This window comes from Nansenia antarctica (genome assembly GCF_963989245.1).
Source record: "Nansenia antarctica genome assembly, chromosome: 5".
NCBI classification, from domain to species: domain Eukaryota; kingdom Metazoa; phylum Chordata; class Actinopteri; order Argentiniformes; family Microstomatidae; genus Nansenia; species Nansenia antarctica.
Genome location: NC_137690.1, coordinates 25,334,154 through 25,351,983, shown reverse-complemented (window position 1 = coordinate 25,351,983; position 17,830 = coordinate 25,334,154).

Below are 17,830 nucleotides of genomic sequence, written 5' to 3'. Positions count from 1 at the left end.
ACTGTCTGTCTACCACATACAAGTCTATCCATAGATTCATACAAGTATATCTACCACACACAGTTCTCCATATATTTGTTCACATACTTGCATTTCAAAGCAATGATTTCCTACACAATGTTTGGAAGAGACTATTCCTAAACACAATAGCCATCATGTATTTTCTCAAACGTATTTTTCTGTAGAGCTTAGACATTTGCAAGATATTTTAACATGTCAGGTTTTGTTTCCCAGACACGTGACGTTGAAGAGTTTGATAATCTGACAGCAGTGATCCCACCGTCTCAGAGCCCTTGACTGATACTCATGTTACACTTGACGGAGTGCATTGTGACATCTCCTAAGCAAAGTGCTGCATTCCACCTCTGTGGACCACCAACAGCCTATCAAACCTGTCCCATGGTAGGCATCAATCATGGGCTGGGGCTGGGCTGCTCTCTCCCCTCCCTGCTGGCAGGGCCTGGGACTGGTGTTTCCTATGAGATGAAGAGGGGGTTGACAAGACCCTTTATTCAGACAGATAAAGATAATCTCCTTTCCCCTCAGATCCGTCTGCCATCTCCCACACAAGCTGTCAGCTGTCCACCTCCGTTAATGTGCAGAGGTCAGTGATGGTCATCACTCAGATGTCTTTCATCATCTCTCAAATGAGCTCTCTCCTTACTCTGTGGCTTTATACATGCATACATACATACATACATACAAGGTGCAATTTGATGTCACTGACTAAACGGACCATGTTCCTGAAATTGAAGTTGTGAATGTGGCCGTGCAGAACTCTATTTCACTTTACTCCTAGGTACTCTATCATTTACATTGTTACATCAAAATTCTGAAGTCAGAGCAGTGCAGGATTGTTTAAATGAATAAAATAGATTGCATTCTGCATGTGTGGGTGGCATTACAACTTGATTGACGTGTGTGTGTGTGTGTGTGTGTGTGTGTGTGTGTGTGTGTGTGTGTCAAGAAGAGGGTGGCAGGAAAAGGAGTTGACAGGGCTTGCTGCCTGGCAGTTCTGAAGCGTGACTTGTCCTCTATTTAGCACCCTGCTGGATTACTGACAGGGGACGGGGAAATGCAGCTGGAAGGAAGTGGTGATAAGAAGCAGACAAGAAAGACCAAATGGGGGGTGGGGGGGGACCTGGACCTGGGTGGGAGTGAGCACAAAGAGATGGTTTCGTTGGAAAACGAAATATCAGGTCTGCAGGAGGCAGGAGAAAAAAGGGGAAACCGGCAAAGCAGGTTGAATCCAAATGGCAATTCCTGGAAGGTGACATTTCAAGAAATCTCATAATATGAGAAAGAAGGTTTGTGAGCTACAGTGTGCAGTTTTGGGAAAGAGGAATCGTTTCATTTATTTGGAAGAGATTTCAACTTTCAAAACAGATCATTTTAAAATGAGATAATTACATTGGGTGGATCAATGATTTTGAGAACCGTACCATGGCCCCCCCATCTAGATTATTGATTGATTATGATTATGATGATAAATAGCTTTTTCTTTCAATTTCAAATGACTTTCCCCAGTGCTTACAGTCGTTCCCGCGCTCCACCTGAGAACGACATGGCTCATGTTAGAGATAGTTATTGATGAGGTTTGTGTGCACCACAGACCCACGGGGGCGGGAAGGAGGCAACAGAGGAACTCAGCTGTTAGACTGCACCCAATGACTCATCTCCTTCCCATCCGGGACAGAGGTGAGCCTCAATACTCTCCAGACCTCCCTTTTCCATTGGCTGCCATAGCCCAAACTAAGCTTATTTGTCCCCGAATAGACCCGAGATCTGCCTTTTGTTCCGCCCCCAACCTCCTATTCATCTCCCCCAAGAGAGAAGACAAAAGAGTAAAAGAGAGAGCTCAACCCATGGCCCAGACAGACTGTGGAACGGGGACCATAAAGGCCTGGTGTCTTGAATGGGGCTGTGCTGTGGTGGGGAGTTCTCTCCAACTCTTGCCATGCTCCATGAGGACACCCCCCTCTCTCTGCCAATGTCTGTCCGAACAGGATGCTTCAATTGTTGTATCAAATCAATATTCTGTTGCTATTCATCACTTTGTTTGATAACCACAACCCCTTATACTGTATGTCTTATATAAAACAAATCCGCGAGGCTCATTTATTACATTTGTACGAACTGGAGGCAGATTTTATGGTTCAAACATATATACATTTCTCTCTCTTTCTCTATGTGGGTTTCTTTTTTAAATAATAAAGCATTCAGACTGAAGCCACTTGACAGATTGATTCTCAGGCTTAAGCCTCCCGTATGTTTTGTTGGGCAAAAGACACCTCTTTTTTTTTATTTTTTATTTTTTTATCTTCACTCCTGGTTCAAAGACTTGAAGGAAGACTGATAAGTCAAGACATGATAATCTACACATGAATAAACCCAGATAAATAGCTCCGTGCCTCTACTTACAATGTCACATTAATAAGCCGTACATTCAGGCTGGATGAGACACACGACGTGAACTGCCATGCTGTTCCTCAGGGCCTCTCTATAGGGCTTATAACTAGAGGAGGTATGGGGAAGGTGTCAGCAGGTGTTGCATATTACATATTACAGTTTGTGATATATGAGCTGCTGATATTAACATACAGGACGTGTTCCCCACAGCAATGAGAAGAGTGCTGCCATCGTTGGTGCATTTATAAAAAATAAAAAAATAAAAATGTGTGTTCTTCTTTGTGTTTCGTAATCAAAACACACAGAGCTGGGGTGAGCTAATCTGGTCTGGAAGATTGTCTCACATCTAATTGTCATTTTAGCCGCGTAAAGGAATAGAGAGGCTGGGGAAGCCGACGTGGATCTCAAGGGATTCGTTTGTCTGTCGTCGAATCGAATTAACTGGAGAAAATCATACTGTAGAGTCGAGTCATCGACCAGTTTCCAGAGTTTCACACCAGCGGATTGGATTTAAAGAAATCAGACGATGAATGAGTCACTCTATAAGTGTCTCCAGACAAGACACTACTAGGATGAGCCGACTGGTGTCCCAGTGTGACTCTGTGACGGTGGCATTCCCCTGTGGCCTTTACGGTGAGGTTTGGCTAGAGTCAGGTCTAGTTAAATGTCCCCAGGAGGTCCCCTCAGGAGGTTTTTATTGCCTCATATGCTACTACATTCCAGACACTGTGCTCAGGCAGCATAGGAAAACAGTACGCTATGTTGGGTGTATGATTTCACTTGACTATCCAAGAATTTAGCCTAGAACACCTAACCCTTTAGCCTACATTATCAACAGTTTGATGCATTGCCCCATATTATTATTTTCATTTACGTTAATTTACAGCACCGGTCACTTGATGTGCAGAGGTCAACTCATCTATTGTTACGTCCTCTCAAATAACTTGGAACAGAGCAGAGGTCATGATTCTTATAGTTTCCCAGGGTGCAGGTTAAACATGTAGCATTGCCTCCATTAAAGAAGCATTCTGCCCATTTCAGTCCCCCCAATAAAGTTCTCATTCAGCAGGCCAGTATGTGCTCCTGAGACCCCCCATTCACTATTGAGTCCTTTGTGGGAAGCCAGTCAGGAGGAAATGGTTTACTTGTCTTTACATGTTCAGTTAGACCATGGTTTGTTTATACAAGATGTGTTGGCATTCAGACCCTGATGTTTAAAACGGACCATATCTTTCCAATAGAAACAACATACACAACTGAGAGAGAGATATACCCTATATCGAGAGTACATTCTACTGTTTATGTTTGAACAGGCTCTCTTTTACCCATCTCTTTCACCCATGAACTGTGAAATGAATACATCATTTCAGACATACGTACGCCTGATTGCGTCTAAAACTTTTTTTCTTCTCTCCATCCATGGGATGGGAAAGGAACATCTACCAATGTTGACCCGTTATCCTTAACAAGTGATGTGTAAATGACACCAGCATGATATTTTATATAATGTGTTAAAAATGTGTTCATCGTCGATTTCACGCATTTGTATGTACAATGATGTTATGAGTGTCATGCATGTTGCCGCCCAGACATGTGTCTTCTTCGGCCCTGAGAGGGTCAGCAGCAGTTGTGTGACGGAAGCAACAGTCACGGTGGACACTGTGTGAACTGTGGCCACACAAAAGGTCGGGGGTCACACGGGTCAGGAAGCGCAGTAAACTCACAAGGTCCCGTCATTGTGCTGAAAAATCTACCGGCTATTTATAAGGTTGTACACAGCAGAAATGTGTGTGTGGTCCAAGACCCAGTGACTCTGCAGAGGAAACCCCTTCTAACCCACAGGTTAGAAATGAGGAGGTTGACTCCTTCCCAGTTCAAACTGTTTATGCTGTCAAATTCGTTTGCTTTCATACATCTTGGCCAATTCAGCGTTTGCTCTGTCTAATCCTAATTTACAGTCAAGGCCATAGAAAACTGAAAGAATACTCTCTTCTTCTCTCCTCTCCCCTCTCCCCCCTGCATACCCCCGTGTCTCACTGAGCTTATCCTGGAGCCATTTCTTTTCTCTGTGTTATGAATTATGGATCACTTCTAATAGGCTGATTCTCCCTTGTTTAACTTACTGCAGCCACAGGCTTATTGTGCTGATGGCCGCTTTTACTGGCACTCCACCCGAGCACTCTCCATTTACAGTGCATATCCCATCATGCTGTTATTGTCTCATTACTGCATTAAGCAGCATGGGTTCCTGTAGGCCGGGCTGGCGGAGGTAGACTGTAGATCTCTGTAGCGTTCCACCGACCAAGTGACCCTCCCTGTGGATTTAACCCACACCGTCCCGGCTCGCTGCTGCATAATGGATGAAGGTACAGACACTGGGAAGGACGGAATGGGAGTAGAGGCCATTATTACCTGGGAATTCATTTTTAATGAGGTAAACAGGTCTTTCCAGGTCAGCTGCACCCTCACACACACCCTCCTTGGGTGGTGTGTCCGCCCCATCAGCTGCCTTATTGCTGCCTGCTTTGACACAGAGAATTGCTGCAGGGGCTCCATCTTATAATTAGGTCTCACTGTCATTGACAGAAAGTGTCTCACTTCCCACAGAGTCCCTTTTCCCTTTTCTTCAAGTTGAGTGCCACCAATTATACGGTGGCAAGGAGACCTTATTAAATGTGCTCCAGGCAACCTTTGCCTTCGTTTTTTTCCTCACTATCTCCAGATAAAGTTCTCTGTCATCTCGCGCTTTACTGAAGCTGGCTCGACCACAACTGAGTAACTACAGGGTTATATTGATTTCATCCTAATTGGCTGCTTAGAAGTTGAAGTCATTAATCTAGCTGGCTCCATGCTCAGTGGTAGTAGCATGTTGTTCAAGATGTGCTGTCGTTTCATAGTCTCTTGTGGTGTCTTCATTCTTATGCGATGTGTTATCAATGTGGCAGTATTTCTAGCAGGCTGTTGCCCTCTCTACTCCACACAGTCTAGCGTTCTATCAGACATGTACCGTACATGCCAGTCGATGAATCTGAACATCACTCCGCGCTAATGGAAATAAAATGGGCTCCCTCAAGCAAGTGTCTGGTTCCGGAGGTAAGAAATTGGATGACAGGGAAGGATGCGCACACAGATGTCAACTGGGAAATCAAACCTGCTCGATGCATTTTCCCTGGAAGTAGATAGGGGGGGAAGGACTCACAAACAGGGAGAGTGAGCTCCCAAAGCAATTCCCTGTGAATCCCTGCCGACGCGGGGAAGAGAGAGAGTGCGACAGGAAGGTGAGAACAGGAACAGATGGAGAGGCGCAGTATGTGTTCCCCTGATCCCAGGGACTCTGCCGCTCTCTGCGTGTGCAGACAAACTCATTTAAAACAGGTGCTATACATAGACACAGCTCCATACTATCGTCTCCTCCGTGGTGTTGATTTCATGATCATAACCCCACAAGACACAATAAGCACTGGTTGATTTATTTTGATATTAGAAACGTATCGATTTCTTCGATCCTCTGGGGAGTAACAGGAAAAATGAAACAGCCCCCCCCCCCCCCCCCCCAAGTCATTGAAAATGCCCTATCATCCAAATGGCCGTAATACATTATGTGCTATTGTGTTTTATATAGGATTAGTCGGGGGGATCTTTTCTGCTTGACTGCCCACTGCATTTCAACAACAAGGCGACGATCGTTTCCCCCCGCTGAGAAAGCCCCTCTCAGCCTGGCAGTCTCCCCTCACCACACACGGCTACGTTTCACATGGAACGCGTCTGACACGCCAGCAACGCTTATCACTTTGTGTGGGACTGCAAACTGGAGGAGAGAGAGAGAGTATTTCCCTACGGCTATGTTATTCATCCATAGAAGAGAGAAAGAAATGGAGGATTCAGGTTTTTTCCTCCATTTTCCATTTTAAGATTGTTTGCATAGCCATAGAGTGCTCCTCTGCGGTATATAAACATCATTAGAACATGACATAGATCGACTTTTAAGATTCAAGGTTCCTGGTGGGCATATCAGCTCCGTATATTGAGCAGGAAACAAATGAGGGTTGATATTCAAAGGGTTCCTGAACGTTCCCCAAGGGAAGATCTCCATCACCGTCAGCACCACCACCAGAGCCTTTGTAGCCCCAACGATTAGTCTGGAGGGTCACATTCTGACTTAATGAGTGTCACTGATGCACATCTCTCTCTCTCTCTCCTTTGAAGTCTCCCCATGCTCTTTCCCTGCCAACGAGGGGGGACGGTGGGTCCCGGTGTGGCGCTGGGTCCTCCTGTGTCTTTGTTTATTTGAGGTGAGGCTGCTGTTTACGCTACAGTAAACGCTCGGTGCAGCAGCAGCAGCAGCAGCAGCGCCTGGTCGTTGCAATCAGCATCCTCTGGATTGTGCTCTACCTGGGACCCTAAATGAGGAGCCCGTGTCCTCAGGAGTCGTGGGTATGGTGGGGGGGAAGTGGGAGGGGGTGTAGGTATATATCTAAACACACTCTAATCAAGGGTGCTCTGTGTGCTCAGTGGACGACTGGGGAACAGACCGACTCTGTTTGATGTAATGCATCAACTTTCAAGGTTACAGACTCCTACTTAAAGGTAGTTGATGGAGGGAGGAGAGGAGTAGCTAATGACAAAGCACTCTCAAAATGTATCACCATCATTATCGTCATCATCATCATCGTCGTCTTCGTCGTCGTCTTCGTCGTCGTCTTCATCACAATCATAACAATCCACCATCACTATTATCATGATTGTCATCAAAAGGCACTCTTCTCTTTTATATTCATGCCTAAAATTGTATGCTGAATTCACTCATTCCTTTCTTCCATTGGTTGCTCCACTTTGTGGCTAATGGTCCCCCCCCACCCCTCTCTTTCTCTCTCCCTCCCTCTCTCCCTCTCTTTACTGTGAGCGGGAGCCAGCCTTGAGGCATCCCGTTTCAACTCTTCAGCTTCCAGTCAGAGGGGGTGGGGGGGGTATTTAGGAGCGGTAGGTGGGAGTGGGGTCTGACCGCAGAGTGTCTACTGTTTAAGAGAAAGGGATTTCTCCCTCCTTCTCTCTTTCACTCACTCCCTCTCTCCTGGCTGCTCTCTCTCTCCTCACTGGCTACAGCATCAGCAGGCTCTCTAGGTGGATGGAATAGACAGACTGAGAGCAGCAAGAAAAATGACAGAACTGTCATTGCTTTAGAAGGCAAAGACACAGATCCACAATAATATTTGTTGAGGCTGGTTCATTTCAACCAACCTCTGAAATAGTTTATTTTTTTGTTGTACTTCAAATTTCCTCAGTGGAGAGATTCTGTGAGATTCTGTGAAAGGTAAGCTCCTGTCTTTACCTGTGTGCAACAATGCTTAATTGATGTTCATACCGATGTTTAGATATTTTGTCATCAGATGTTTCAAGACCACTGTACTATACATATCTAAGACTTAATGTAGCATGTTAAATGTTTTGTCAATACCATGCACAAATCATATCATATATCATATGCCAGGAATCAATTCAGCTATTTTGCTCTGCCATAATATTTTCATTTCATGAAATGTGTTCATTTTAATGTATCTTTTTACAATATATAATTGGAAATGTTCAGATCACTGTCATTGTAATCTATGGAAACAGTGAATTATGGTTCGGTTGATTTCACTCATCAAAGCTGGGTCTTTTCTTATTTGTCTTTATTTTTAACAAGCAAGCAACTGAGACTGGCTTCATTTTGTTTTATTGACATGCTTCAGGGTGCCCATTATTTTTTATTAGGGAAGTCTTTCACATGTTTGCCCAGGTCAACACCTGAACACAGGACATGACCATATTTAGCACTGAGAAAAAGGAGAGGCACCAGGACAGGGATCAACTACTAAATAATTTGTACAATAATCAACACTAAATAATTTGTATCAAGGAGGTTGTCTTGAGTTGCGGTCAACTGGGGTAGGAGTAGATGGTAACGTCCGTCCGTCCGTGTGTGTGTGTGTCTGTGTGTGTGTGTCTGTGTGTCTGTGTGTGTCTGTGTGCTGTTTGCCAGGCTATGGCCAGCCCTCTCTACTGTATGTGTGCCAGCAGACAGCGGGCTTCTGTAGCCCGGGAGACAGACAGCTGCTCTGCATTAGAGCTGCTCTCTGCTCTCTGCTCTCTCTCCAGGTCGTATCACTGTACGCACTTCTCACTGCCAGCTCCACCGTCTCACTCCCTCTCTGAAGCCATGTGCTGCTCAGCCCCATGGGCTGCAGAGTGCTCCACACTGATCTACTACATCAGAGGACTCCAGGAAATTAGGCATGTAAGAAGCTTATTTCAGGGGTTTGTTGATAGCGTCCCATAAAGAGATTACACCCGCGTGAATGAGAGTGAGGGAAGTATGTGAATAGAGATATGTGTGGGGGGGTTCTGAGGAGGAGACCCCCAGGATGCCAGGGCTGCCTCTGCTGGATGGTAATTACACATCAGGGGGAGATACAATCACAAAGTATTACCCCACCTATCTTTTAAAGGTGTAAATAAAGGTGGAAGCAGGATCGACTTACAGTATATACAGTATCTACTGCTCCAAAATGCTCAATTTGCCTATGTAGATTTTTTTGTCAGAATTCTGTTGTTTGGGGGATTTCTGTAATTTCAGTGTCTTATGTATTTGAGTGGTGGTTGTTCTTTTACCGTAGTAAGGTAGGACATCTGATATGTTGAGTTTCTTCTTTCATCCATTATGACTGCCAATGGCCGCTGGCCCAAGCATAGATTACTTTTTCTTGCGATGACTGATGGTTAGATGATTCACTTAGACAAATGTATTTCAGACACAACTTATAAGTTGTAAGTCGCTTAGATTAAGGCGTCTGCTAAATGCCAAAAATGTAAATGTAAATGGATCCACTATAGCCTTCTTGTTATGTGTGTAGAGGGCATGTTTTAGTGCCAAATGCTTGCGATGGTTGCTGAGACTTGAAAATGTTTTATGGTACTATTGCTATGTGCAGAGTAGTCATTGACAGTGACACTGAGCCCAGCGATGAGGGAGAAACTGGCCTTTGTTTAGACAGCTGTTTTCTCCCTACACCCCTTGCTTGATAATGCACTTGGAGAGGGTGACTGTATTTACCCCTACTTAGCGCCTCCGCTGGTGATTGAGGAGGAACAATAATTGTGGTATTCATGATGACCCCAGGGGGTTCCTCTATACATGCTAATAACTAGAGAGGAATACCAGGAAATGATGGAGCTTGGATTAAACTCAGGACCAATTGGGATTTTTGCTGGACAAACCAACTGCCATCTTCAAATCAAACCATCCCCACCCCCACTGTCTCTCTGTAACAACACTGTCATTGGTCTCTCATAGAAGCCTATACTTAAGCTGTTCAGAGCTCTTCGTACAATGTTCATTTACACACACTTCAACATACTGTGTTGGGATTCCTGGAGATGTTGTGCACATTTCACCTAGACTAGCCCATCGTCTAGCAATATCACCTGTCTGCCAGATGTCTGTTCCAACAAAGAGAATGTATTAAATATGCTGGTACCTGAATTCAAGTAACCCATAACGTGCAAATCAAAACAGCACTGAAACCATAAGAAAAGAACACAATGCTTGCTTGTAGTGGATTGTGTGTCGTGTTTCCCATGTGAAACACCACCTTTAGCTATGAATACCATCTTCCCCTTTGATAGGACGTACTTCTCAATACACTTCAAGCTTTCAATCCAGTCGATTGACCTTAGTGAATTGTGCTCGCTTTTGTGCTTTGATTTTCGGTTATATCTGCTGGTCACATATGAGACTGACACATACAAATGTATTAGCCTTATAAAAGGCCCTTTGCTGTGTCATTCTCTGAAATTGGCCCAGACTAGACAAAAAGGTCCTGACAGATTAGTCATCTCCAGGGAACAAAGATTCTCTCAAAAGAATCCAATGTCTTAAAGTGCTGGAGTCCCAGATGGTTTTTAATGTCTCTCTGATGCAAATGTGAGAGGGAGAGGAGTGGAGCACTGGGTTCTGTGTTCCGGGTCCTTTTGTGTTGCCAGCCCCTCCATTGGTGGTGTCCAAGAGAGGAACACATGTGGCTGACACTGCTCTGACACTTTGCCTTTGCCAGTGACCCTGCACATTGGAATTCATGCACCATAATGTTCCTGTGGCAAGCCAGGCCTTTTGAGAAGAGCAGACGATTTAAATCGGGAAATGGTAAATGAGAGACCCATAAACCCCAGACCTGGGGGTCATTTGGCTCATACAAGTGTCTGAAAGGATGACACTCTCAGTCAGGACGCACGACGCGCGTTAGGCTTTCATTACAGACAAGGACAAACAGATGTCCTCATATCACGCCAACATTCCTGCCTCGCCATTTCCGAGTGGGACATATCCTTCCTGTGAGGATGGAAGAAAGTAATAAAGCTAATTTTGTCTATTCTGCAATATGCATAGAAAAATGCTAATTTTGTGTTCCTTAGCATGTCCTTGAATAACCCATAAAAAAGAAAAAGATGTAAATATACTGTTTTACTTGGTATCATTTCACCAAGTTGTCTGCCATTTTTACCAGCACATTTGTCAAAGTGAGGGACTGCTTCCACAGAGCGGTTTGAGAGGGAGGAACTAGGACCAAGGACAGAGAAAGTTCTCTCTCGTCTGGAATACTGCTGTAGTAATAAATCAAGGAGTAGTATAGTAGAATGTTCCCCAGACGACATATGTATGAGGTGCTCTTCACGAAAGGGAATTTTCTGTCCAGATTATCTCTGTCTACCACATCATAGGAAGTGAACAATTATTAAATCATAAGATCATAAAGCATGAAGAGGCATGTTAAGGTATTGTCTGTCTGCATGTGAGTGAATTGGTTCATGCTGCCCGTTTCTTTATGCATGTTGTGTCTGCTCTTAAGCCACTTTTGTACTGTAAGCAATTACGTTAACAAACAGTCACTAGAAGTAACGTATATGGATAATGACCCAACCCCAGCTCTCTTGGTGTAGGACTGCAGTTGAGCTCATCTTGCAGCTGTATTTGATTACCTGTGGTGAGGTGTTAGTTACTTGGTAAGTTTATCTGTCTTCAAGGTTGACCCAAAATACCCTACGATATACCTAGCCAAGTACAATACAAGCCGGTTTGTATTGTAACTGCATTGTAAAAACGCAGGAAAGCAAGTGAAAGGAACGGGTGCTTATGTTGTTATGACTGTCACAAATCCGTGGTTGTAAATGTATTGTAAAGGCAGCAGAGAGAGACACAGAGGTTAGACTAATAAACATGAGGTCACCAGGCGCTCAACATGTAAAAAACACCTCATGAACAATGACTAGCATCTATGTTGTCCATCTGGACAGGACTAGAGCTCCAGCATGGGGCAGAGGCGTGGTGAGGCAGTCATAAAGAATATTGATGGGCTTCCTGTCAGGACATCTTCACATAATAAAATGGGATTGAGCTAGGTCTGTCTACCATGCACTCCCCTCCCCATGTGCATTTCCAGAACCATTATTTGTCTCTGTATCTCAGTGTCAGAGTTGGAAATTGCTTTCGGTGAAATAAATGTTTTTTTTTTGGTATCGTTCAGACATGTCAGGATGGGCTCCAACTCACCCTTGTGGTTCCATCAGTGTGATACTGCTCACCCTTGGCAAAGTGATCTCACAGTGCATGCAGATAAAGTGTGTCTGCTGGTATCAGAGGCATCCACCCACAGCCTGCCTTATCAGACGTGAACACACCAACCCCCACGACGACTCCGCTATCTGTGCCATCAGATCCGCCAGGGTCACAGAGGACCAATAAACCAAGCTTGAAGTTTTATGAAATCGAGCCTTTTCATCCCGGAGAACCCAAACTCCCCATTTCATTTTCATTTCGTGTTATGCTATACAGAGAAAATAAAAAAGATAAGAGTGGGACGTAATCAAATATTGGAACAGTTAATTGATTTCATGTGCTTGGACTGGTTTCCTCTTAATTTTGAATTGAACGTTTCTTAAAGCTGACGTAGTGGATTTTGATTTAATATTTCCAATTATGAATGTCACAGAAATTAACCCAGTTAAAAAGACTAACGAGCACACAAGACTAATAAGTTGAGTTTCCCTTAGTACCTCTGTGGTCTGTCAAATAGACAAAGGTGAAACGTCGGGCCAATTTCAGTGTCGTTTACTGGCCCTTTCATCCATACAAATGGAAGCTAGTGTTCATTACCACTGCTCCAAACAATTTGTTTGAGTTCAATCAGTGAGCCTAAACCTGCTGCAACCGACTGCACTTTGAAGTATGTGCCGGCCAGACAAAACGAATGAGGGTCGTCCACTACCAGAGACTGAGCGGTCTTGTCTGGGGGCACTGGACTGTGTCACAATGTCTGGCCTTGGGCAAAGTCAGCACCATATTTAATCCCCTCACACCCATCACTCTATTTAATCCTTTTCTCTGCAACGTGAACAGATTTGACATGCAAGATGAGATGATATTCATTGATCGCCACATCTGCGGCATTCTTGAGTTCACCGCTTAGTTTGCTCAGCCTAACGCTGTGCAATATCAGCACAGGTCATTCATGATAGATGAAGAGAAATACAGAGAGTGTCTTCCACTGTGCACGGGGATAACTTTGAAACCCATTTGGAGGACCAAGAACATGACCAAGTGCAGGAGTTCTCAATCGATCCTACGTCTAGTAGTCGATCCGCGTTATGAGTCGTCCCGGAAATCCATTTCTGTTTTGATGATAATAACTAGCCTATAGTGCTGTCCTCAGCAACCTTCTGTCTCTCTGATTATGACCTCGCTATAGATTTGATCAAATCAATACTGAACTGCTCCAGAAGAGGCTATAAGATGAACCCCCTTCACCTTGCAGGCTTTTGACAATGATTTATGTACATATCAACCGATTTCAGTATTAGACAGTTTACAGTAGACCTACTCTTGAAATATTAATCTAGAGGAATGAGAGGGAGATACATATTTGATCTTTCTTGGCTTGGCAATTAATGGATGCTCTTAGTATGACGGTTGGTTGTATTTGCACAACAACTTTTGATGGAAAAGCATTTCCTGGTCATTTACTGTGGTGCACTGTGACAGTAACCACCAATGCATTTGTATGGTGCCTCTCAAGGTGAAAAGACCCCCAGACAATAAGTGTTCATCCAGTCCTCACGGACGACCCAGATTAGAGAGTGTGTGCCAGAGAAGGCAAGCCGGGTTTTGTCATGGGTGACCTAAAAAACTAGGCAAGCTTGATAATTTTTCAGAAATGAAAAGAAAGCTAGCATCCCCTCTCCCCTGTTTAACATACAGTCATGGGACTTTGGTTGTAGTCATTGAATATTTACAGTTTTTACTCATCAAGTGGGGCAGTCAGCTTCATTATTAATTATGTTTGTTGTCAAGTTGTCTTACAGCTCTCCCCATTATTCTACCGCAATATTTCTTCCTCCTATCTTGTCTAGTGTGTGATGTATATTAGCTTCCTTTAAGTCATACAACACATGTAGCTGCTGCACTGAGTCGGGATGCGTACCTTCCTGTTTCACCAGTATTGAGAATTGCTCATCAACTGGCAGCTATGACAGCCCCGCTGAAAGCATGGTGACCAGTTGTCTTTGCAGTGATTTATCTTCGACCCACCATATGGCAGAGTATTAGTGAAGGTAGACTACGGTGATGATTAAGTTTGTCAGCATGGGACCAGGCTGAGTTTGAAAGAAATCCTGGCTTTTGCATATGACGTCTGAAATCCTCTAAAGGCGGAAATACCTCATCAATCATAAAGCGGTCCTCCAGAACCAATTGAAAGGAGAATTTGTGTCTGAAAGATAGAAGAAAAAAAACTGGTTAAGCAATCATTGAAAGAAATGGCCATAACTCTTTATTTCCCATCAAACCACTTCAAGTGAGAAATGAGATACAACACTGATAACACAAGTCTTTCCCAGTCAATGTCAAATGTTGGTATACTGTAGCTTATGGGCTTAAATGGACATAGTGTCCTGGTTTTGCCCTCTTGCTTAGCTTGATCCTCTTCGTCCTGCTTTGTGTTAAATAAGTGCATTCACTTGATTTAATGAAGGATTAAAATCCCCCTAGATTTACACAATACGGTAGTAGAAAAGAAATACTGGAGGGACATAAACGTGTATGCTTGTTACTGTAAGGGAATGGAGGATCGTTGCAATGCTTGGACATTTCAACATACCATGATTTTTATATGACACTAATGGAACAAACAGGGAGGTATGGGAAGCAGATTTACAGGGATTACATCTAATCTCTATGGGATCTCACTGTCTCTTCTTTTCCATACAAATGAAGGAGCATGCATACTAACATTTCTCACATGGTAAGACTGTTTGACAGTTTAATATGTTGTTGTTGTTTTTTAAAGATGGATGCAGTATTACATTTACAGTATGCAGTATTGCCTATATTTCATTAATGAAGACTATGAGTATTACATCTTACATTACATTACTCATTATCTCCTCACTCATGTATTGGTTTTTCCATTAACAACTGCAGAAGGATTTTGGCAGGATCAGACGGTTGTGTTTGTCAAGTTTGTCTAAACTTTTAAAAATCAAACAATCAATCATTCAAATAAATAATTCAGATAATAAATGATCAAAAAGGAAGGATGTTCAGTACCTTCACTTTGAATCAGATGCTTTTAGGGACATTGAGAATGTTTCCAGCTGCCCACAGTGTGAGGTATAAAACCTTAGTGTTGCCTCAGCACTTATACAATACTGGGCTAATTTAGACCAGTTGCTCTAAATATGTGTGCCAGCAGGTTTCCTCTGGTAAAAATTCTCCTCACATTGGCCACATGGCAGCCAACTGGCTTTGTTGCAGTCTGAGAAGCTAACAATAGAGTAAAAACAAGTGAGAGAATTAGAAAGCAGCAGCAGTCAAATTGTCAAAAGTCCATCTGAGTGCCAGCAACCAGCTGCATTTGCTTAGTGCCATGGCCACAGGGGTGTCCTGACGGAAGTCCAAAAAGGGAGTCTGTTTTCTGTGTTTCTCATGGTAAAAGACAGCTAAAACAGTATTCAAATTCATGTCTCATAATAACCTCAGTCGCATAATGAAATTACGGTCCTCAGTAGCTGGCATGAGAGTAGATATAAAAGTTCTTAATTCAACATGTTTTGCTGCTTTCCTCTTATTCAGTTATTTTGGAATAATGCTGTCTTTTGCCAGAGCTGCAGATTTTCTAAGCGCTCACACAAAGAGTGATTTGGTCTCTCAGGGTTGTTTCTCTCAGAGGTCCATGTGGAGAGTAGCCAGCCTCCACAATGAGAAAGCCAACCATCCGCCCAGAACTAAAACCCTAGTAGCAACTCAAAGCAATTTTCTGGCTATTTTGTTGATTTAATCCCTGGTTTGGGATGCTCAGCCACAGCAGAGAGCGTGCATGTGTGTGAGGTGGTGGTGGGGGGGGGGGTTTGCGTTTCTCGCACCCCTGAGGGGCCAGATCTTAGCGCTCCCATCAGCAAGCTACATTAGTGCTCTTACAGTGCGTCCATCATGGAGCCACTCATCCCTGTCTGTCTAATCAGGGGGAAGCTGAAGCCCTGGGACCCCTCTGACTGGAGCTCATCCGTCAGCCAGCCTAATCACACGTCAGCCCAGGTTCAGGAGACTGAGCAGCTCTTCACAGGAAATTACCTGCTCATGACCTCCCCTCCCTGTGCTAGTGCCAGTAAGCCTTCTGCTCGTTCACAGAGAAGAGGGCACAGGAGATTTATCATGCACTGCTCCATGCTACTACACACTGTGTCACTGTGACCGAGTGTGCTGTATCCTTTTTCCATCACCCCAGGGAAAATGGAACTACCTCTATCGTCATTCAATGTATATGTTTCACTGCTGAACATGCCTGGGATATGTGGTTGATGACGGCAGTCACGATTGTTATCCATTGTTTTCCTTTTGGTTCATTGAAAGAAAACCACATTTTGGTTGGAATGCTATATCAACAATCATATATTATTTATTGAGCAGGCTATCGGTGGTGCACTGTTCTTACTGTGTCTGAGTAACACTAAAGATTTAGAGTCAGCATTTCTGACAAGGTGCAGAATGTAAAGTTGGTATGTAATTAGGTGAACGACACACATGTTTTTGAAGGCAGGAAGTTCTTTGTTAATGGTAAAACTTTATTTACACTTACCTATGTCCCCCCCTTTCTGTGTCAGTAATGAGATGGTAAAAACCACCACATAGGCCTAGAATTTATTATTCAATAACTTATTCAAAACTTCACAAAAAAATTGCTGGAGACCTGATATTTTGGCATTTACCTAACTAGTGTCAAAACCTCCCCTTGTGTTGATACAGTACATGTAGCTACCGATATATGTTCAAGCTGGGCATAGTTTAACTAACCTGCATATTTATGTAACAACAAGATCAAAGAGAAGAAAAACACAACGTTTTATAGCAGTCTCCATACCACAATTCAATCTCAGCACATTTCCCAGCAGACCGTTACTCTTAAAAGAAACAACATGCCTCAGGAGCCTAGCGAAACGGCCCAGTGACTTCTTGTGTAGAAAGAATCATGTTACCGAATGGAACTGAATGGCTGTCTGGAGAGCGGTCAGAGAATGCTGATCTGCCGGTTTGTGAATAGCTAAAGCCCTGCACCCCCGCGCTGGCAGGAACCCTGCAGATGGTCTCCCCCTCACCAGTATTAATCTGTCAGCTTGGCTTGTAGTCTGGGGTGTTGGGGAGGGAGGAGGGTCCCCACATGCAGGTGTTGCCTGCTGTTCATGGCAGCCTGTCATGATAAACATGGTCAGAGAATAAGCTCCAGCACTCAAGGTCACACACACCACCCCTGCTGTAATTGCCAGTTTTGGTCCTCTGAGAAATAGTGAAAATAAGCCCCCAATGTCATCCGCTAAGTGTCTGTCTCCTCCACTGTGAACAGAGGGGCTGAAATGGGTCGCAGACAGCAACAGGATAATGCATGGGAGGTGGTCTTTTGTTGAGGGCAACTGTGGAAGGTTAATTGCTTTTAGTGAGATACTATGACATTTCACTAAAGCTGCATGGTCCCCTGTGTATGCCAGTTTGGTTGGATCCATACTGAATGGCAAGGGCGAAATAATACAAAGTCCAAATGAAAGCAAGGTACTGATGTGCTTATTTAAAGGACGTGACTGACGTGAAAGGAATGTGTGAATATCATATTCAAGCAAAAGAATAACTATTGTGATCTGACCAATATGTACAGCATAAAACCTTGCATTATTGTTGTGCTGTTTTCAAAGGCAGGTAGTCTATGGGCAGTGACCTTCTCTTACTTCTATTCACACCATGCTTTCTTTCACTCTAGGGACAAAAGGGCATCTGCGCCATCTCACAGATAGATTAGACTCCATTCTCGTCTCTTGTTGCTGACACAACCGAGCCCGAGTGACA